The sequence below is a fragment of the Dermochelys coriacea genome, chromosome 8, assembly GCF_009764565.3.
Source record: "Dermochelys coriacea isolate rDerCor1 chromosome 8, rDerCor1.pri.v4, whole genome shotgun sequence".
NCBI lineage: Eukaryota > Metazoa > Chordata > Testudines > Dermochelyidae > Dermochelys > Dermochelys coriacea.
Window position 1 is genome coordinate 48,075,276 of NC_050075.1, and position 22,913 is coordinate 48,098,188.

The following is a 22,913-nucleotide window of genomic DNA, read 5'->3' on the forward strand; positions in this document are numbered from 1 at the left end:
AACACCAGGGGGAGCCCAAACTCAGACAAAGCCCCTGCAGCCATCTATAACTCCACATCAATCAAACATCTTCAGCCACATCTAATAGACCGTCTGTTAAAAGGACTATGGATACAGGAGCCATGTCTACACTAGGGATTCCAATGTCACTTAAAAGCCACCCATGGTGTCAGCAATGGGGGAGGGAGAGGGCTTCTTCCCTAGTGTGGAAACAGAGTCAGTGCTTTGCCCTTTCCAGACAACTTGGATCTAGTTCAGAGAGCGCTGGAAGGCTTAAAAACTCAGGCCCCGATTCTGCGCTTGCATCTCCACGTGCAGACACCTGGGCTAATGCAGAGCCTTGAACAGAGGCTCTGGGCAGCCTTCTACTCATGTGGATCCAGTTACAGGAGTAGGGTCAGAAGCTTACAGACGCAGAGAAAACGTGTCATGCCACTCGGCTGAGGTTCCACAGGCACCTATGGCAAGTGGGGGAATAGACCTAGAGCCCATTCCTCTCTCCCAACTCCTCCCCAGCCTACAGACAGCTATTTTAACCTTGAAGGTTCATCGGTTTGAATACCGTTCGCGTAGCGCCCCCTAGAAGGGAGTGGCTATGAGTTATTTTAGGACTGTGCAAACAGTTGAAAACAGCTTTTTCTGACTCTCTCTGATTCGACACACAAGGCAGCAGCTAATTCCTGCCTTCCAGCAGGTACATGGCCTCAGGCACTCAAAGAGACCCATCAACTCAGCACCGCAGACGTGCCCTTCATGGGCTGCGTTGCCATGGGTGAACAGGGCATCTCACAGACCAGCGCAGAAGCCCCTTTCTCATCCTGTATTTGCAAGGGGGAGTGATTGGGGGGCTGCGATTAAAACAAAAAACAAAACAAAAACAAAAAAAGACGAATTAATCAATTTCTGCACCCGTCACCTGCTCATTTGAAGGTAGTGGCAGGGGAAGAGGGATAAACAGTGGCTTGGATTCTAGTTGCGTACAAAGCATCCAATGGGCAAACCATCTCTTCGCTTGCACTTGTACAACTGACTGAAACCATTTGAGCAAATCTTTCTCATTCCCCCCCACCCACTAAATTTCTTTAACACATGTGACCAAGTGCCAGCCTCAAACCATATCATTGGCGGCTTTATGTTAAAAGCTGCAGTGTAAAAAAGCAGCAGCAGCTTGCAGCTATGCAGCCGTGGGGTGCAATTTCACTGGCTCTGAAGCCAAGCAGGATTGTGTTTGCTCAGTACCTGGATGGAAGGCCACGGAAGTAGTGCTGGGAATTCACTAAGCATGATTTTCTCTGAGCCGGTACGGAACAGGGGGCTATCTTTTAGCCGAATAGTAAAACCAACTTTGGGGTCAGCAAAGCTTACGTGGCCTCTTTCAGAAGCTGAGATGTTAATCCAGGGACCCCGGCAGACCAAAATTCAGGTAATAACATTCTCCACTCCTTAGAGACTAAAATTTATTTGAGCATAAGCTTTCGTGAGCTACAGCTCACTTCATCGGATGCGTGAGCTGTAGCTCATGAAAGCTTATGCTCAAATAAATTTGTTAGTCTCTAAGGTGCCACAAGTACTCCTTTTCTTTTTGCGAATACAGACTAACATGGCTGCTACTCTGAAACCATTCTCCACTCCCTCATCTATTTCCCCTGCCTTGGACAGAGTGTTCTGCACTTCCTAGGCAAAGCCACTATTTACAGCTAGCAATAGGTGTCATCTTACATTTCTACAGCACCTCACATCCTCAAGCACTTCAACAAGGTCTCTGAGGCGCGCTCAACTCACCACTGCAATATGGCTGCCTTGAGCCTACCAGCTGTGCCCAGGGGTCACTACACTGGCCACCGGGGTGCCGCATTTACATACGAGAGCGTATAGATCCTAGGGACGGCAGAGACATTTACAGGGGAGGATAGAGTAGAGTTTGAGTTCAGCCTATGCTAAACCACAAACACGCATGTCCTGGAGCAAAACTGTCTGGTGACAGTCCACACTCAAGTGTGATCGTTCACTCGAGTTAAGATAGGACCAAACCCTACTCAAACAAACATAGACCTGCTGCCTTCTGTTTTGTATCCACTCTTTCCTACCCACAGACCTTGGGCTGCCCCAGCCAGCATAAGCCGAGGGTTTGCAGTAAGCCAAATTTAGAGCACAAAACCCCTCTAGCGGGCAGCTGCCATGTGAAAGGGCTTATCACAGAGATCACATCTACACTATGATCGCTTTGCCAGGATAGTTATACCAGTAAAGCGCTCCTAGTGTGGCCACGGCAGGTACCCTCAAAATGTAGCTTTGGACAGTATGGCTTATTCCACACACAGTCCTGAGCGGAACAAGCTACAGAAGTGCAATGGTTTGCTACGTGTACCCCACACACACCAAACATCTCCCTCTGCAGGGTCTCAAAAGAGATTTGCCCAGCACCACATGCCAGTTCTGTGAAAGGGGATCCATTTCTCCTATACGGGGCAGGGACGGAGCTCTGGAAGGGAACCAAACTGCATTCTCCCCCTCTCCAGCCCAGCTCAGCATGAGCCAGTGTGCTCAGTAACACAACACGCCCATGAGGAGCCTGTCCTTTGGGCCCTGTTCTGTCCCGCGTCCCTCATATCTCCACCTCTCCTTTACTGTGTTCAAATCCTCCCATGTGCCATTAAAAATGCTGAACATCCTCTTCCCTTCCAAGGAAAACAAACTCGGCTTTCAGCTTGGGCAGGCGTTCGGGGAGCTGTTTAGACAAGAGTTCCCCCCAGCCTCCCTCTCCCGTCCCCCGGCTAACAGGAATATTTTCACACACACCCCTGCCCGTCCCAGGCGTTTGATTCCTGTCTGTCACTGAGTGATGAGGACAAAGGGTGAGGAGTCAGGAAAAGGTCTGAGCCACTTTGTTCATGGGCTGGATACGAACTTTGGATGAACTCCGCTGGGAGAGAGAGAGCAAAGCAGCGTGCAGTGGAACGCACCAGGCATAGCTCATGCCACACTCCTCCAAAAAAAGCCTGGAACAACGGAAAGAGGGGGGTGGGAGGATGGGGAGAGAGGCACAGCCCCCATCCCCACTGCAGCAACTGGCCTCCAGCTCCCTGCTCTGAGGAGACTCCCTTCCCAGGAGGCAGCGTTTTCTCAAACAAATCTGCTAGCAGCGGGCCAGGGGCCAACCGCAAGGGCTTGCATTTTTAAAGCAACCAAATGGGCCTCATGGGTTGAGCCAGCCTTCGGGGGGGGGGGGCAGGGAGGTAGCCTGCAGCCCCTAGTTAGGGATCACAACAACGTCCAAGCTAATCCGAGCTTTTGATTCCCCACCTTCTGCCCTAAGCCTTGCCTAAGGGGCAAAAATATAAGCCCAGCACGGGGGGGGGGGGGGAGGAGGGGGGGAGACAGGTTTGAGAGCTTATGACCAAAAGGTTTTACCTCTAGTGGTGAAATCAAGGGTGTAATTGACACTGCTTCCCCCCAGCCCCAGACCACCTGCCCAAGGCTGGCCTTTGGGATCTGTCAAGCCCTCAGCGACAAAGTTCCCCCCTCAGTTTTTAAGGGTAAAGGCAAACTCATCTGCAGCTGGAGGGCCCTGCGGTTATATTCTGCCTTGCAGGTATTAATCAATCATTCCCTCTTGTGCTGCCAACAACAGCAGTAGGGCTACCACAAATTTCCTCCCAGCTGAGCAGCTAATGTGGCCTCTAGCCACAAAAGGGGGTGTCTCTTTTCACTTCATAGCCAGAGGCAGGATAGCCACGTCAATGCTGAGCAGGCCTGAGAGCGAAGGAGGCCTGTGTTCGAATCCGGGCTCTGCCCCAGACTCCTTCCAGGGCTGTAGAGGAAAGGCCCTCAGGCAGGACTTTCCGAACGGCACACGTGACCTGCATGACTGTGCATATATCTGCAGCGAATGGACCACAGCATGGTGTGTGGGGCTCTTGTGTCTCATCTTCGTAAGTGATGCAATTATGAAGCTACCTTGGGTGGGGAAGGGGGAAGGTGCCAGATATAAATCTAGACTGTTTAATAAGCCCAGCCTCTTCAAATACAATGGCAAACGCACACCTTTGCACATCTCCTATTCAAGCACAGAGGTCAAAGCTTATGAGCGCACACAGGGGTGTCGGCAATTCCCACACATTTCTGGGCATGCCCATTTGAAAATTGGAACTGATGTAAATCAGCCGTTCTAAAGCCCCGTTCCCCAGAGGATCTCAGTGTTTTACACGTGAGGGGACCAGCCTAGGCACAGAGAGGTTAAGTGACTTAGCCAAGGCCACATTGTGAGTCAGTCGCAGAGTCTGGCCCAGTACCCCAGGACCCCAGTTCCCAGCTGTGTGCTCTTATCGCCACCAGTACTGCACCTCTTCCAGCCTGGGAAGGTCTTCTTATTCCCCCAGCCATAACACAACAAACAAGCCAGGTACTGACATGACGCCTAAGTACTGCCCCACATGCCTGATGCAGAGGCCACTGAAGCCAATGGCCAGACCTCCACTGATCTCGCTGGCAATGAGTTCTGCCCCATGTGCATCGCAGCGAGCATGGAACAGGCTGAATTCCACAGCCAGGGCAGTGACTTCAGTGGCCTTTATGACAGACAGGGAACTTGCAGAGGTGGACGGGTTCCCAAGAGAACTGCTCTCCATTCCCAGCCAAGCTTGGGTGGAGAAGAGGATTCTGGGAGTCCTTGATACATGTTAAAAAAGACCCCGCTCTCCCCTCCGCCTCAAAAAGCCAAACAGAACAACAGCCTCCACTGGAGATAGAAAACCCCTCATCTCCTACAGGATCATCCATCCCAAAGGCAGGTTCCCCATAGCTCCAAACGACTCAGGAATTTGGCTACAGCGCACACACAAGAACCCAGATCTCTCTGAGGTAAGTGCAGAATTGACCCAGCAGCTGGCTATTGCAACAACAGCCCCTCTCCGCTGAGGATCTGGCGCCAGTCACAAACAAGCCCCTAGAGGAACAAACTTGAGGGACAACTCACATCTTACAGAGACACTGAAACAATGATCTACCATATACACCGCCTTTCTTCCCTTCAGGGCCATCTGTAAATCACATGGGGAGTGCGAAAATCTTGGAGACACCTAAAGGATCAGATTAAAAACCGTCTCAGGAGAAGAATTAAAGACTCATCCGCCACCAAAGAACACAAACAGAAACCTACAGGAGTTTGCTCCCAGGCTTGCTGAAAAAGACCGTTGGGGGTATGGGGGACTTCAAAACGCTTCCCTGCCAACACAGACCAGCTAGAAATAGCTTTGGTCAGAGAGCACGGACCGCAGACGGGTAAGCAGACAGTAAGAGAAGGGAAGCGGGCAAGAGGTCAGCTGGGATTGGATGGTAACCTGATTCACGGAAGGGTAGGAGACGCTGTTGCTGTTGGATCCAGAGATGTTTTGAAAACAGTAAATAAAAGGCGAAGAGAGGGAAAAGGGTGAAGGGAGAGGAGCAGGCCAAATTCTGGAAGAAAAAAGAAAAAAAAAAAATCAGCTTTTATTATTGCCTGGAACCCGAGAAGGAGACCAATTAAAGCAATAACTCCCCTCCTCCCTTCTTTCAAAGGGGTTGTCTAGTCTGCTTCCTAAATCTGATTCTCATTTGTCTTTATATGGTTCTCATTTGTTCTTCCTTCAGCTCCCCTCCCCTCTCCCCACAAAATCTAAGATAGCTGCAAAAAGCACTTATTTAAAGAGCAGATGAAGGGAGAGCATTCCGATGGGGCTACATGTTCCCTCTTCCCCAAAATCAGGGCTAAGCTGCAGCCAGGAATCAACAGGGCACACCTCTCTCCAAGAAGGGGCTTTGCCTTAAAGGTGAAATAGGAATTATTTTGAATGCACACACAGTCCCTTATTCAGCTAGGGGACTCGCAGATAAAAAGGTATTAGTAACATGGGAACCAATGTGCATTGACGCTAAAGCCACCCGCCAGTATAGCAGGGCCTTAGGTCAAGTGTTAAAGGTCTTGTAAAATGAGAATCAGTCCCCGAATCTCTGAAGAGGAAAGAAGCACCTAAACGAAAACCCCAGATCCAAGTAACCCTGCCCCTGGAGATTTGACGCCTCTACCTGATTTGCAAGCTTCTGAGCATTCATCTTCTCCCATGAACTCTGATCTGAAACCTGATCTGGACCCGGGATTTTGGTACAGGGCCATCTCTGTTTGTAAGTCAGAGCCATGTTTAATGGCATCCCAGATCCTGGTTCAGGATTCAACATTTCCCCCCTGCTCTAGATGATCTCATCAGGGTAAGGACCACAGCGCCATATGCTGAGTTAGTGATGCCTTTCACTCTGGCACGGGACATGAAGAGTCTCAAACTGGTCTTGGCCAATAAAAACCCAACAGTCCACTTTTATCGTGTGTCTGCTACATGGAGAGCTATACCCAAGTATACCCACACCACGTGTATCACCATAATACCTAGGTACCTTCCAAGACCGCAAGGGGATGAAGAGCAGCAAAGGAGATGAGTAACTTAGAAAGGACAGGATGAATTTAAATAAAAAAGAAAATATAGGGAAAAATTTCATACCAGTCATACCCAGTGATCTACAAGACTGGGGAATAGTCAAGGGAATTGTTGGGAGCCTTGACACTTTAAACATTTGAAGCTGGGAGAGGCAAAGCACTGAAGAGGATATTGTAGGCACAGGGCTGCACTGGCCCCTAGGTAATGGGCCACACAGCATCTCAGAGATGCTCTCAGATTTTATGGCCCTGCCTATTTCTCCACTAGAAAAATGTGACCGGTGAAGACAATCATCATCAGCAATGGGTCCTGAGAACATCATTGCTGCTAATGCAAATGAGACAAAATAGTTCTCAATACTACTATGGAAAGCAGAAGAGAGACTCGGTTGCACATTCTCTTGGTAGCTTTGGGAATGCAAACCTAGATATACAGTGAAAGGGAAAGTGACCCGTCAAGCTTTGCCATCCAAGAGTGAGAGGCACAGAGTTTAAACAAGAAACAGAAGCACTGATGGCCAAACTTAAAAAGATTGTTAAAATTATTTCAGTTTTAATCATCCTACAGCGTTCCAGTTGGACACAAGTAGGGACTGAAAGACAAGCCAGAGACCTCTCCTATTTTCTCAGTTCTCTTATTCCACAGTGCATGCACACGCACACCTACGCACGCACCAGGTCTGAGCAACCTTGTGCACAGACATCTAGAACATGTGTTCCACAGAGCAGTTCTACAGTGTACTCTGCAAAACTCTGCTTTTCAACCACCTAGGAGAGTCATGTGCTAAGGTCTTAGATTAGGAATCAGGAGATCTGAGTTCTAGATGCAGGTTGCCACGGACCTCCAGAAAGACCTTTAGCAAGTCACTTAGCCCATTTCCCCATCTATAAGAAGGCAACAGATTAAGAGGAACTGTCAGATTGGACCAGACCAGAAGTCCCTCTAGCCCAGCATCCCGTTTAGGGCAGTGGCCAGCACCAGATGCTCCAGAGGAAGGTGCAGACCCCCCCCCCCCATAGGCAGATGTGAGGAGAACTGCTCCCTCATTAATGTCTCATCCTAATCCGTACTAGTCATACATTGGTGTAAAACCTGAAGCATAAGGTTTTATATTCCTTTTGATTCTAATTTTTAAATCACTAACTCTGGATAGTCTTGCTATCAATACAAAATGTCCAATCCTTTTTGAAGCTTGCTAGGTTCTTGGCGTTAATGGCATCATTACTACCATACGAGTTCTACCATTTTATGCATTGTCTGGAAAAAAAAAATCTCGTTTTTATCAGTTTTAAATTCGCCACTGTCCAATTTCATTGAACACCCCCTACTGCTTGTGTTAGGAGATCAAGAGCGTCTGTTCTCCCAAGTCTACCTTTTTTATACCCCTCATTTTAGAGATTTCTTCATCTCCTTTCTAATGTAAAAAATCCCAGTCTGGCTTCATTTTTGTCATCTCTGAACTGTCCTCTAAATTCTGCAATATCCTTTTTAGAGGTGGTGATCAGTACTGCACACAATGTTCTAGATAAGGGCATACCACCAATTTATATAAGGACATCTGTATGTTTTCCTTATGCTTCCTAATATCCTGCTGGCTTTTTTGACTGCAGCTGCACACTGAGTAGAAGTCTTCATTGACCTGGCTACAAGGACGCCCAGCTAATGCAGTTTATTTAGAAGCTTGTAAGATATAGGAATAGTTCAAATGTTGCCCTCCAACCTACATCACATTGTAGTGATCGACAGGGAACTTCATCTGCCATCAGGACCCATTCACTTAGCATAAGCCCCTGTGAAGCTCCTAACATAGACTCAGACTTTAAAGTCTGAAGGGACCATCATGATCATCTAGTCTGGCCTCCTGCATGTCACAGGCCACAGAACCTAACCCACCTATTCCTGTATAGACCCCTAACCTCTGGCTGAGTTACTGAAGTCCTCACACCATGGTTTAAAGACTTCAAGTTACAGAGAATCCACCATTTACTCTAGTTCAAACCAGCAAGTAACTCATGTCCCACACTGCAGAGGAAGGCAAAAAACTCCCCCAGTGTCTCTGCCAATCTGACCCAGGGGAAAATTCCTTCCTGACCCCAAATATGGTGATCAGTTAGACCCTGCACATGTGGGTAAGAACCCCCAGCCAGACCCCTGGGAAAGAATTTTCTGTAGTAACTCAGAGCACTCCCCATCTAGTGTCACATCACCTGCCTTTGGAGAGAACAGTCCTCTCTGGATTTGACTAACCTAAATAATTGTGTTATCTGCAAAATTTTGCTCCCTCACTGCTCACCGTCCCCATTCCAAATCATTAATATATTACACATGGGACCCATTATGGGACCTTAAGACGCGCACTGTTAACCTTCTGCCACAATGAAAATCAGCCACTTATTCCCACTCTTTTTCCTATCTCTTACCCAGTTTTTTTGATCCAGGACAATACTTGGCCTCCCACCTCATGACCACTTCGTTTTTTCAGTAGCCTTTAATTGAGGGACTTTGTCACCAAAGGCCCTTTCAAAGTCTAAATACATTAAGCCAGCTGGTTCTCCATTATCCCTGACTTCATTGACACACACAAAGAATTCTAATAGATTAGCAAGACAACTTCCCTAGGCAGAAACTGGGCTGGTGAGACCCCATCAAAGTCTGCATCATTGCAACCAAATGACCAGGTACAGATGTAAGGTTCCCTGGCCTCGAATTCCCCAGCCCACACAAGGTGGAGAAGACAGACCAAAAATCCAGGAGCACACGAATGATGTTCTCTTCTCACAGAAGCAAAGAGTTCTCATCGCTGAAATCCTTCAGGCAGTCCCAGGAACTGTCCACAAGCCAGGGCTTGAGCACAGGACGGTGGGGAAGGCAGCAGTGGACTGAGTTTCCAAATGCAGGGTGTGATTCAGCAAGAGGGTTCCAATAGCTCCAGCTGGGGGTGGATGGTCAGTGTCCCGGACCTAAATCCCTGTCTCTATTCACTGAAAAACTTCCTTGTGGCGCTTCCACCCGGGCAAAGGGATCTGGACATGTCTGAGCCAGTCCGCACGGCTACAGACATGAAGGACTTCAGCAGGACCAATTTCTCTGGGTCAGTGATAAAGGATGATGGCCCAGTTCCCCCATGATGACCCACCACTGCCCTATCATCCCACCAGATGAAGCATCTCAGACACAGCACAAGCCCAGCCACCCTGGCTTCTAGTACACGAAATAAGTTCCCTGGACTGACCTGGAAAAGGAGTGGACACCCCACCTACTAAGGCTGCCATCAGTGGCGGTGGGGTCCCCTTCTGGGGAGTCGGACCCTGTCAGAGAGGATGGCCTGAGGCTGAAAGTCTCCAGACATGCCCTAGAAGGTCAGGAGAATGAGAGAAGGGACGGAGAGGGTCAGCAAGACCAGAGCTCTGGAGTCCTCCATAGGAAGACGTAGCTCCTGATGGGCATCTCTTTAGAGTGCCACCAACTTTTACCTCCTTTCCAGGGCCAGAAAAGGTCTCCCCTTGCTGCGGCTCTCAATCTGTCTCCTCCCCCTTTCTTGGGAGCCCAAACAAGTCTCTAGAGGAGCCGAAGAGGTTGGTGACAGAGGGGATGGGGCCCCTCCAGCTGTTTCTTTGGGGAGAACAAGAAGGGGTCCCTGGGAGGAGGGAGCAACAAGCCTGCGTAGGCCTTGCAGAGCTGAGATCGCCAGGTGCTGGACCTGACCTGTTGCGATCATTTTCCCACCCTATCTGTAGCATGGATCCTTTCCTGGGCAGGCCGCTCCTTGTGCCTCAACCCCAGCAAGCACTGACTTTGCAGATCTGGAGGTAGCCACTGGTCCAGCCGTTCTGCCGCACAGGAGCACACAACGCATGTCCTGCCAGTGGGCTGCGGTCAGTGTGCACAGGCTGGCTCGCAGTGGGCTGGAGCAGAAGAGGCAGAACTTCTGTCTCCTGCATCTGCTCTGGTTGAAGGGAGGTGGAGCAAGCAGAGAAACATCAGCCAGGGGAGGCAGGAGACAGCTGGGAAACACAGCCAGGCCTCACAGACCAGGCATTATAATCCTCTCTATCCAGAATGGCTACCATGTGTGACAGACAGAAGGAACAGCCAGTGTCTGGGAGGATTAGAAGCCACACCCCAGAAATCAGCAATCTTCCTCCTGATCCCTGGTGCCCTACAGCCAAAGATCCATTGCCCAGAGCCTTACAGTCAGGCAATCTAATGACAGGGGCTCAGAAAGGAGCCCAACTTCTTCCACCCAGGAGTAGGACAGGCAGGAGAGAGAGAGCAGAAGGGCATTGCTACAGGGCCTTCTCGCACACACATAGTAAAATTCATTAACCAATTAACCCACCCACCTCTCCAGGGGGAAGCAAGTAAATAACCATGAGCCCCGTTTTACAGATGGGGAAACAGACACAGCGCTTAAGGCCCGGCTCCTCAAAGAAAGTTAGGAGCCCAAATACCTTTGAGGATCTGGTCCTCAGCGTTCAGTGACCCATCGGTGCAGATGCAGAAGGTCTTGAATTCCACTTCCATGCACATTGATCTAGCCCCGTGATGCTCAAACTGAGGCTCGCAAGCTGCGAGTGGCTCTTCAATGCGCCTCCGGCAGCTCTTTGCCGCACGCGATATTAAACCATGGTGTGATTGAATTATTAACCAATCAGGCTGCTTTTACTATGTTCTGAACCAACTGTAGTTAATAAAATAATAATACTTGGTCAGTCATTTTGCTGTGAGAAAATTTTATATATATACGCACATACATATACACACACACACACACACACACACAAATATTTCCTGCCATACTGTTTAAATAGGATTGTACAGTACTATAGTAAATGAACCAATGAAATTCACACTGTTGTGGCTCATTTGGGTAATGCTGATTGCTAATTTGACTCCTGAACCACAGAGGCCTGAGTATCCGTGAGCTAGACCACATTGCCTGAGATGGACAGTCAGCCAGCCTTAGCAAAGGGAAGCAGATTGGACTGCGAGCTCTCAGGGACCATCTTGTTCATAGAATATCAGGGTTGGAAGGGAGCTCAGGAGGTCATCTAGTCCAACCCCCTGCTCAAAGCAGGACCAGTCCCCAATTTTTACCCCAGATCCCTAAATGGTCCCCTCAAGGATTGAACTCACAAACCTGGGTTTAGCAGGCCAATGCTCAAACCCCTGAGCTATCCCTCCCCCGCAAAAAAGAGAGAAAGGGTCAAATGGTGTCTAGGACCCTTAAACAGGGCCCACACCACCAAGTACAAGTACCTGTCCCCACCTTCTTGTCCATACAGCATCTAGTCAAACCCAATGGGGTCCTGATCTTTCCCAGGTGCTACCTCGATGAGCAGTAATAGCAGATAAGCATCCCCCTATTATTAATTCCCAAGGAAAGTCAGAGCCATTGCTTGCCTGCTTGGTTCCCACCCACCAATGAGGAATCAGGGTCACAGAGAGGCAGGATCAGCTGCTCCACATGGCTTTGAAGCTTAAGCCACCCAGGTGAGCAAATGTTATAGAATGGCCCTGCCAGACAGAAAGTAAATTCCAGCCAGCTGGGGAAATGCCACACTGACTCAGGCCACAGGTTCTGCAAATAGCAATAGGAGACCTGGAGGGGGGGAGAGGCCCTGCTCTGTCAGACACTCCAATAGTTCATCCTCCCAGTGAGGCTGCAGTGGAGAGCCCCCACCCCTTGCACCAGTGGAAGGATGTTTGCTCAGGTATTCGCAGAGTGAGGAAATGAAATATTTGCTACTGAGCTCGGAGACCTTTCCAGCCAACCGCAGGTGCAGAATTCCCCCACCACCTTAGCAGCTTCACATGCAATAGACAGCAGCCCCCATATCTGCCCCATTCACAAGCAGAGTAGGTGCCGGCCCCACCATGCAGGGCCCTGTATGCACAGGACACCCTGGCTCAGGGAGATGCACTTATCTTTATGCCTCTTTTGAATCTTTACTCTTGATGTGCTAAAATGGCCCAAGTGTTCCAAGAGCGCCTACGACTTTGTGTGCCCAAATGACACCCCAGTTTTCAGAAGGGGCAGGCCACCTAGCCTCTGCAAATTGGGCCCCCTTCAAAAGGTTTCAAGATAGGCACCCAAGCAACTTATGCATCCAAAATCACCAGCAATTTGAGGCTGAAGCAGGTAAGAGGCTGACTCATATCCAAAGGAATAAATATTCCACAAGGTGCTCTCCATATATAAAGCTTAAGAAACTGCATTACTTCAGTTAACAAGTGTGTAAGTCAAGTCACTGCTCCTCAGATTTTTAAATTTCCCCAAACAGCATCAGCACTTTGGCAACCTCTCCTGACTGGGTTCAACAGCCAGGGATAGCCCATGCATTCGCTGCAAACTCACTTCCCTGTATACTGCAGCTCCCACTCCCTGTGAACTCAGGGGGAGTTTGGCCCCTAACTCCAAAGATTTGAATTTTAAAAGATCTCCAACTGTAGAGGGCTCTTTAATTTAGCAGACAAGAACAGAACATGGATCTCAAGGTTGGAAGATGAAGCTAAACAAATTCAGACTAGAAATAAAGGCCCGATTTCTAAATGGGGGTAATTAACGATTTATGACAACTTACCAAGGAGGTGGTAGATTCTCCATAACTTGAAGTCTTTACCAGGACTCAATGCGTCTCTAACAGAGGTGCTCTAGCCCAACCAGAAGTTATGATCTGATGCAATAATTACTGGGTGAAATTCTATGCCCTGTTTTATACTGGAGATCAGATTCAATGATCAAAATAAACCCCCTTCTGACCTGAAAAATCTAATTTTGTCCAATGACATTCATATCATGATATCCCAAAGTGCAACTTAATGCCCAAAAAAAAAAAAAGGCCACATTAAAAGATCTATAATTCTGCCATCTTAAATGTTTTAAAAAGTCAGGAACTTCATGCTTTAATGCATAACCTTAAGTCTGCCCCTTGTATAGTTCTTGACTGCAGTGAAACTGGTAGATGTCTATCCATGCCATGGCTGGCATGCTTCAACTATTATATCATGTTTAACGCTTCATTGTACTGTCAAATCACTGCAGAATCAGACCAGGAGCCCACATAAACTGAGTGAGTGAGTGTGTGTATATGCGTGCACATACATACACACAAAGAGCTTGCATTTTTCAAAGTTTATTCTGAAAGAACAAAAATAAACGTTTCAGATTATTATAGGCAGACAGTCTCCCTCTAGGTTGCAACCTCACAAAACATTTGATGAGACGGGGACTACTCACAGCAAATAAAATTAAGCACGTGACTATGTCTTTGTAGGATCTGGGACTCAGCCTAGCTACTGGGAATCAGGCAGCAAAGAACAGTGAAGAGACTTAGGAACCAGGTACGGTAGTTTTGAAGGTCACCTTTCATTACTTATTTCTTATTCTGCAGTGATGTTGATTAGTAAAATGTTATCTAACAGGAGAGAAACTAGATTTTATTCTTCTAGGGTCTAAGTCGTGCAGTCAGGTAGTTTAGGGCAAATATTTTGATAGAAGAACCTAGATGTGAAACTGACTAAAAACAGAACTTGAAACTGACCAGTTTAGTTTCACTGCCCATGGTGAGTGGAAAAAAGAAACAAAAATCAAGGCATCCTCAGCAGTGAGGAAATGCAAATTACATTTTTAAAATCTATTCAGTTTTAGCTAATTTTTCCAATGTAGTTGACATGAAATGCTGAAAGTAATTATTTTAAGTATCATAGTTATTAGTAACATGGGTAGGGATTTTTTTTCCCCACTACCTGATTTTTCACCTTCTTAAAAATAGGGGGGGGGAAAATTGCTCCTTTTGTTTAGCATGAGCAAAAGGTTAATTTGGGTAAGCTCTTTTCTACAAATAAAAGATCATTAAGGTTGCATGCATGTTTTAGATACCCTCTCAAAATATACATTGAAGCCTATTATATCCAGCTAGATTGCTTTGGCCTTTTTGCAAAATATACAAGAGCAATGCACAATGTACTGCACTTCTGTGTTGCAGGCACAGGTAGATGGTTTCATCTGGTGGAGACATGGATATACACAGCTCAGTAAAGTAGTGTCCAGCAACAGCGATATCTGTGCAGCTCCCCCATAAAGCTGCCTGATCCTTTTCGAGTCTAATGTTTGCTGTCAGGAAAACCAGAATGTAAAAAAAGAAAGAAAATCTGTGTCAGGTTTTTAAACAATTAAATTGCTGCCGATGGTTTTCCCCTGTCCCTCCAGCTCTATTCACCAGACCAGAAGAAAGCTATTAAGGGGTGGCAAGACAGGCTAGTGACTGCAGATGAGAAAGATGGGAGGGCAGGGAAAAGATGAATATGGAGAAAGATGGGAAGAAGTGATCCAAATTAAAGAGGGGCAGGAATATGGGAACCTCCCACTAAAGAGACTAAAATCCAGGATCTGTTAGTCCCTGCCTCAGAGCACATGGCCAGTCTCTCTGGCAAAAGTATCTGAAGAGTTACACACACACACAAAACTGGGATGTTGCCTACGAGAGATCCCTGTGACAGACAACTCTGACCAAAGAACAGAGCAGAGGATCCAACCAACCAAGGCCAGTAGTAGGCTTTTCCCCCACTCTGCACTCTGATTTAGGCCTAGTCTACACTTAAAATTTAGGATGATGTAGCTCTGGAGTTCAGGAGCATGAAAAACCTACATTCCCCAGTGGCAGAGCTCTGCCAATCTAACCCCTGGTGTAGATGCAGCAAGGTCAATGGAAGAACGCTTCCATCAGCCTAAGACAGTCTACACTCGAAAGTTAAGTTGACCCAGTTACGTTGCTCAGGGGTGTGAAAACTCCACACTGCTGCACAATTGAGTTAAGCTGACCTAGCCCCCGGTATAGACAGCACTAGGTTAGCGGAAAAATTCTTCCTTTGACCTAGCTACCGCCTTGCAGGGAGGAGGATTAACCCCTCCCGTAGCTGTAGCGAGGGTCTACACTCAAGCACTACAGCAACACAGCTGCAGCGGAGCTGCCATAGGGTTTCAAGTGTTGACAAGTCCCTCGCCACCGTCGCTGGGCGCTGACTTGTCGACACTCAAAACCCTACAGTGGCTCCGTTGCAATTGCACCGCTCTTGCACTTCAGCGTAGACACTCACTACAGCAACGGGAGGAGTTCTTCCATTGGTGGTGTAAATCCACCTCGCCTGCTAAAGCCCTGGAAAAACCCGACCGCGGCAAGGCGTAGACATGGCCCTCGTTTAGGGAGCAATCCTTTAACTGAAAATAAACTCTCTCAGCCTGTCACTGCCGAGCAGCATGCGCCACGGGATTCGTTGATTCAGAAAATGGAGATTAGGGTTTCTCTCCCCTCTGCCACCCATCCCCTCCGAACAACTGTATCCCATAATGCATTGCTGAAAGACTAGCTTTCCACTTCCAGTGCACTGGTCACAATAATACTGTTCTAGCTAAAAAGGAGGGAGAAGGGAGTGGTTTACTGGCACAAGGGCAAGTGACTAATTCTTTGGTTAATTTGGGTTTCATTTACAAAAAGTTATTATTCAATAAATAGCCTCCTATGTCTCTCATCAACTCTCTGTTTCAGGAGAAAATGTCTCTGATCTCCCTGTGCCTGTATGCTTCTTAATTCCTCTCCCACTCTGTTATTGGCCAGAGAACTGAATGCTTTAATTTATTCAGCATCTTCACACTACTGCTTTCTGTCATTTATACCTATACTGCCCGCTGTCTCTTGTTATTTAACTTTGCGAAGCAGTTGGGGCCGGAACACCTGCGAGAGAGGCTGCACAGAACACAGCCTGATTGGGCTACTTTTCCAATCATTATTTTCATTTTTAGACAGGGAAGCCTCTGCTCAAAGCCAAAAGGAAAGAATTTACATGGAAACCCAGCGATCCACCGAGTAGCCCTTCTATTGATTGCGGAGGGGAAGTGACTGAAGGCATAGCGTTGTGGCCGTGGCATTTTCAACAGCTAGAGAGTGAGCATGCCCACACACTTGGCTCTTGGCTGGGGCTTTTAGGAACTACTCTAACAAATAACCTACAGTGAAATAGAGTGCTGTACATAATGTTCTTATATTTTACTGTAGCTTATTGAACAGACTGCTATATTATTGTAGCTCCTAAAAGCTCCATTGTGCTAGGCACTGTACATATACATAAGTCAGGCCATGCCTGGGAAGCTTACAATCTAAATAGACACGGGAATATTTTACAGACGAAGGCCCAGAGGTCACAATGGGCAGAGTGGGGCACTCCACCCACTGCAGTGCTTTGACCACAGGACCACCCTTCCTCTGCAAAGGTGAGCAGGCGAGAAATGTAAATCTCGCCCGCAGAGGGCATGGTGCACCCTCTCCAGAGCACAGACTGTGCTGGAGATGGCACCAGGTTTTCAAACACCCCCAGCCTCTACAACGCCAAGGGAAGAAAAAATAATGACGTGAACTTCAGAAACACATCTCAGCAGAGAAGTTGTAAACCACTGACCAACATTCATGAATGCAGCTTCTCAGTAGCTCTGGGAGACAGGGAGGTGGTATGCCTACTTTACAGATCAGGAGAGGTTAAGCAACACGACCAAGGCCACGATTTCCAAACTCCCAGCTTTAGCCACTAGTCCCCCGGATCATTGGGTAGGAGAAGCTGATGATATGATCTGGTAGATCTTTCCTCTCATCCCTCATCATCTCAATGTAACCAAACCTGCAATATTACAAAGGTATAAAAGGAATACCACACGGTTTTCCCTACGAATTGCTGTGTATAATAATGACCTCTAGAGAGGAGGAAAAAGGAATCTAGTTGTGAAATACAGTTCTCTCTATATTTATATCTTACATTTTCACTATTGCTCTATTTTTGTTACTATTCCCTTAAAAAATAGATGTATCTGCAGACTACAAGCCCATTTACAGTCCTAATATTTATATAGCTTCTCCAACATGCTTCAGAAACATTCTCTATTCCTCACAGATGCCCCATGAGGCAGCTAAATATTAGCCCGAATTTACGGGTGGGGAAACTGAGGCAGAGGTTATAACCTACATTATCTAAAGTGACTAGAAATTCTAGATGCCCAAACTGAGATACCTGGAAGGGGCCCAATTTGCAGCAGGCAGATGCTCAGCACTTTTTGAAAACCCTTTTGGTGTCTCAAGTGGGGCACAGTCCCGCGCAAAAAACAACAAAAAAAAAAAAATCACTAGTCACTTTAGAAAATTTGGGCCTAAAAGATTTTCCTCGTGGCCACAGAGGGAGTCAGTGGCAGGAGCTAGGATTAAAGAATGGTTGTTTCCAGCTACCTTATTGAGATCACAAGATGCAAAAAACTATTCCTCTAACGGAAGTCTTCAGAGGAAATGTTTCAGAAACATCAAGAGAGGTTTGGATGAACAGGGCTCAGGGAGCAAGAAAAGGAGTTGAGAAAATACCTCACACCAGGGGGAGGGGAGAAGGAGAATGGAATATATCCAGGTGAGAGGGATCTTTGATCAAATGTTATTCACACACACACACACACACACTCACACACACACACACACACACTTCCTGGAAATATTTTGCCTGAATCAATTAACTGGGCACGAACCACTCAGTCTCCCAGGCATCTAGTCCAGGGGTGATGGCAGGCAGTCTCTGGAATGAATGCTGCCGAGGCAACACCACAAGTTCGGGGAGCTGCAACGGACTAATCCGGCAGGAATCCCACCTCATCCCAACGCATCTTCCGATCCAGCCACCCAACCCGAAGTACCCCAACACCAGCTGGCACGCACAGGAGAGATTTAAGACCAATCAAAGCCTATCCCCGAGTGCGACAGAGCTGGCCAGGGGACTCTCCTCACGTCGGGCCCCCTAGTTAAACAAGGCCGCCAGACTGCACAATTCAGCTCCCTCTGAATAACACAGGGGGGAGCACCTCCATCTCTGCAGCTACCAGCAAGTTTATTTGGCATCACGGACACAAAAAAAAAAATCCGTCACCCCATAGCGCCCCAGTTGTCCCCCTCATTGCCAGGCTGGAGTCAATCGCAGGCCTTCAGTTTCCACCTCCTTTCACATTGCCTCGCCAATTCTGAGGACGCTAATTTTGTCTGCTCTGTTCTAAGCTGGGGGGGGGGGAATCTTTGTACAGACCCCCCACCCTCCCGTCCCCTCCCCTCGACAGTAGAGAAATTACAATTAAAACTAAAGCTTTTGGACATTTCAGCAGCACAGGAGAGACCTGCACCTGAGGGGAGAGCTGCATTTGTCATCCCCACTAGGCAGGTCCCATCAATAGATACCCTATGTCTGTCTTCAGTCCCAGTCTGGGCTGCTGGTTTATGCCCCATCCTCATTCACACCCCAGGCCCTGTCACGTCGCAAACTTTTCCCTTCCAAGGGTGCATGTGGTCTCCAATTAAGTCAACCCCCCCGCCTCGAAAACCCCTTTCCCTCTGTGCAGTTATTTCCTTCATTCCTATTTTTCTTCCTTTCCCTCTAAAGATGCTACGTTTCTGGAACTAATTGAATCAAGAGTCCTGCAAAGGCTTTCGCAGCCAGCATCTGGCAACCTTCAGGGGCCTACGCCAAGCTGCGTTCGTTGGGGCAGAAAAGTCTAAACCTCCCCCACTCTTCCCCTCCCACCCACGCCCTGCCACCGGTTGTATATTCTTAAACCAACCTCGAGGCACATGCCAACTGTGGATCCCACGCAAGGTCGCCAGGAGAACAGTGCACAACTCAAAAGGGCAGTTACAAACATTTGAACAGCAGCCGCTTTTTAAAAAAAAAAAAAGCACATTTCTAAACCCTGCTTTGCTTTGGAGGGCAGCGGGCAGCGCTGGAACCAAGGCTGGGATTTGCAGAGGAGCCTGAAGGAGTTAGGACCCTGATTCCGCTACGGGAAGACAACAGGAGTGGAAGCAGGATCAGGCCCTAAGTACACAACTGCCACTGACATTCTAATGTGGGTGTTTAATGCTCCTTGGGCTCCTCTGCTGACTCCCAGCTTAAGGGAAGAACAGGAAATTGAGGGCAGAGTTTTAAAGTGATGCATAAAGGTCAAAAAGCAGAGCCGAAAAAAAGTTGCCCCATGCTACCGTATCCTATAAAGGGCAGACAGGGCCTTGGTTTGGCCATTCTCTCACTGATAAGATGCACCCCAGGAAACATTCACTTGCATACAACACATGCTTGGCCCTCCTTTTTTCTTCCAGCTTTAAAGAAAGAAATGAAAGGGGGGAGGGAGGGAAAAGAAAAGAAACCCCATAATGTAATTGCTATATTAAAAAGAAATGGCAGGCAAGAATAATAAGGGCGGTGTCAGAAGTGAAATACAGTAGCAGACATTTAAAAAAAAAAGGAGAGAGAGACTACAGTTCTGTGATGGGGGTGTTAATTGAACACGGAGAAAGGCAGAGAGCTAGAGAGAACAAAGGGGTGCTAAGAAAGCAAAAAACAAAAAATAAATAAAATATTCTACCTCCTCCAACAAGCTGATTTGAGTTAACTTTCATGAAGATAATGCATAGGAGAAGGGTAGCTAAGAAGTGCCTTATGTAGCTACAATGTTCAAAATTTAAAAACAAAAACACAAACAAACAAACCAAAACCACTATCAACAACAATTGCACAGCTAATCATTGCTGTCTATAAATATTCCACTTAATAAATTTCATCTGTTGGGGGTGTATTAATTTTCTTTTTATACCTGAATTACTTTGACACATAGAAGGGAAAAAATAATTTAGAAATTTAAAAAAAATAAATAAAAGTCAGGGTCTTTTTAAATAAAACGTGTTTCATATTCCCACGTCCACAAAAGAAGCGAAAAAGTGAATATCCCGTCTCATGTTTAAGGAGAAGCAATTGGATTAAATCATCATAGATCCTGCGTTCACCTTCTCTCTCTTCTCCATTTCCCATCAAACGAGATGGGAGTTGGAAAAGGCTCACAGCTGAAATAGACGCTGCTGCATTTTGACAGCAGATATTTTCCAGTTTGCTATCCAAGGACCGCACGCCTGCGTTTGCCTTGCCTGATTCCTCTACTTAGCAATTCTGCTCAGGCAGAGAATCATCTTTAAAAAAAAAAAAAAACAGAACACCACACACAGGAACCCCCACCCCTTGCAAACTTTTCATAATTGCCAGTGCAATTTTTTTATTTAAAATTTCTATTAACTGGGAAATCAATTGCATTTGAGACAATGATGGCTGCTATTTTTATTATTATTTTATTCCAAAAAGCCAATTAGCCATTTGAAGCTAGTCCTACCAATTAGCCCACAACGAAGCAACCGAAAAAGAAGGAAAAACACTGCAAATTAGCAGAGACTAATCACGTGTACATTTAAGCAACAATTTTTCCTGCATTAACCTCAAATCAAATCTCTCGACTTACTACTTTTTAAAAGACATCACTCTGAAATAGACAAAATAAACTAACGGATTCCAGCAAACAAGTTTATATATATATATAAAAAAGCATGCCTATAAATCCTTTAAAATAATTGAAGAGTCATCTTGCAAAAGGGGACTCCAGCCAGTAAAGACAACCTCCTTTTCTAAACTTCATGGACACTTTGGGTTTGCTCAGACAATGTTAACACTATGAAATATTAGCCGTAATGTTGCGGGAGATGGTGGTAAAGTCTCCATCAGGCTCTGGAGTCACTTAAATCAAGCTGTTTGAAAGCGAATCCCCGTTTCCACACATTGTAACGCTTGAGATGGGATGAATGGAGCACACACCCACACACACACAAACACACACACTCGCCCCACCAGAACCACAAGCCACTTGAGTAGCCAGGATTTTATCCGACAGTGGATTCCACCCTGCTGACTCCACATCAGAACTTCAGACGTGGGGAGGAAATCTAACTTAGCCCTAACTGTCACCTTTGCACACCTGCACCTTGGATTGCACTAGGCCATATGTTCCTTTTGGATGAGGCTCAACTCTGGAAGACCATGGCTACTCAGCTATAGAATTTGGTCCAAGAAAAGAAGAATAAAGATACCACCTGCACTTTTCTTAGTTTCAAGTGTGATGGATTTTTCTTTTATTTTCTTCCCCCCCCACCCATTTATAAAGCAAATTATTATTCTCCATATGCATATAGTGGGGTTGATAAAAATTCATTCCAAATGCCATCCTAATTTACCTCTTTGGGGGGGGTTATTCTGTTTAACACAGCAGCCTGCCGTCTAGCAATCCAGCCAGAATGATTAAAGGGAGACAGTACCCATCCACACCTGCTCTTTGTTTGCACTGTCATCACTTTGACCTAATGTCTCTCTAGATTTTAATTAGGGGATCGGAATTCACACACCCACTCATTATGGACACTCAAATGCTCCCACCTCGCTCCAATTCCCTATAGCCCAACAGCTTCTCCAAATATTAGAGCGGATGGAGATGTGGGTTGTTTTTCCTGCTGTATTTCCAGTTGCTCTAATTCAAAAAGAATCACCCCCTACAACTTCATGACTGCTTTGATTTCAAACCAGGGCAGATATTGATTAGAGACTGGGCCAACCACCAACATTTTATAGACAACATTCTCAACAAAACAAATAAGAGAAAAAGAGGGGGAGAGAGAGAGACAAGTCTTTTTCTTGGCTAATAGAAAATAAAAGGAGAGGAAGAAAAGGCATTTGCAGGATTTCCAAGGCATCTCTGATATTTATATATACAGCATCCATTACATTATAGGAACCATATACAGGTTCCATTCTATTATAGGAAATATATAATGAACGGCGTTTCAATAAGGTCAGGCACTGGCAATACAGCCCTAAGGACTTCAGAGAGTTGAATGCCACTGCTAGGTGCTTTGTCTAGGTTACAAGCTGCTCAAACAACATTTAACAAAGGGCCTCCTTAGTCATATTATATATATTACAAGAGTCAAGTAACCACATTTTCAATCAGCTGCTAACATGATGAGGCTTATATATATTATATATATATATATATATATAATTTTAAAAAAGACAGATTCGGGTTTCCAAAAGCTGCTCTCCCCCACCATGTGTAACTATCAATGTATATCAACTGGGCATGCAATCATATTTATTGTCACTTTCATTCATGTCATGCCCTTGCTTATATAGTTTAGATATGAATTATTGACTGTTACCGTCCTGCTGGTAAAAGGGGAGGGGAAAAAAAAGGCAAGTAGTTCTCAGCGTGCTAAAAAAGAAGCTATTGGATCAGGCTGCCTATATGCAGTTCATTTTTCTGGGAGGCATAAGAAAGGATTTTACCCATTCAGAGGGAGGAAAATAAAATTAAAAATTGCAAAAAATAAAATAAATACATGGCAGCGGATGTTGCTAAATGTCCTTCCCTGAGCATCTGTTGTTTAAGATCACCCTTGATTGATGACTGCTATTTTTTAATTGTTGCTTTTAAAATTTAAATGCCCTCCTGGGATGTGTTATAAGTGTGTTAGTGCACGGTAGGAGGTCTGGAAAAGTGGGAAC

General features: G+C 46.4%; 1 protein-coding gene across 7 annotated transcripts in view; it reads right to left on the minus strand.

Moving 5' to 3' along the window:
* The window catches only part of PBX1 (PBX homeobox 1), a 249,883-nt gene that overhangs the window by 222,134 nt on the left and 4,836 nt on the right, over nt 1-22,913 (minus strand). The window lies entirely within an intron of this gene.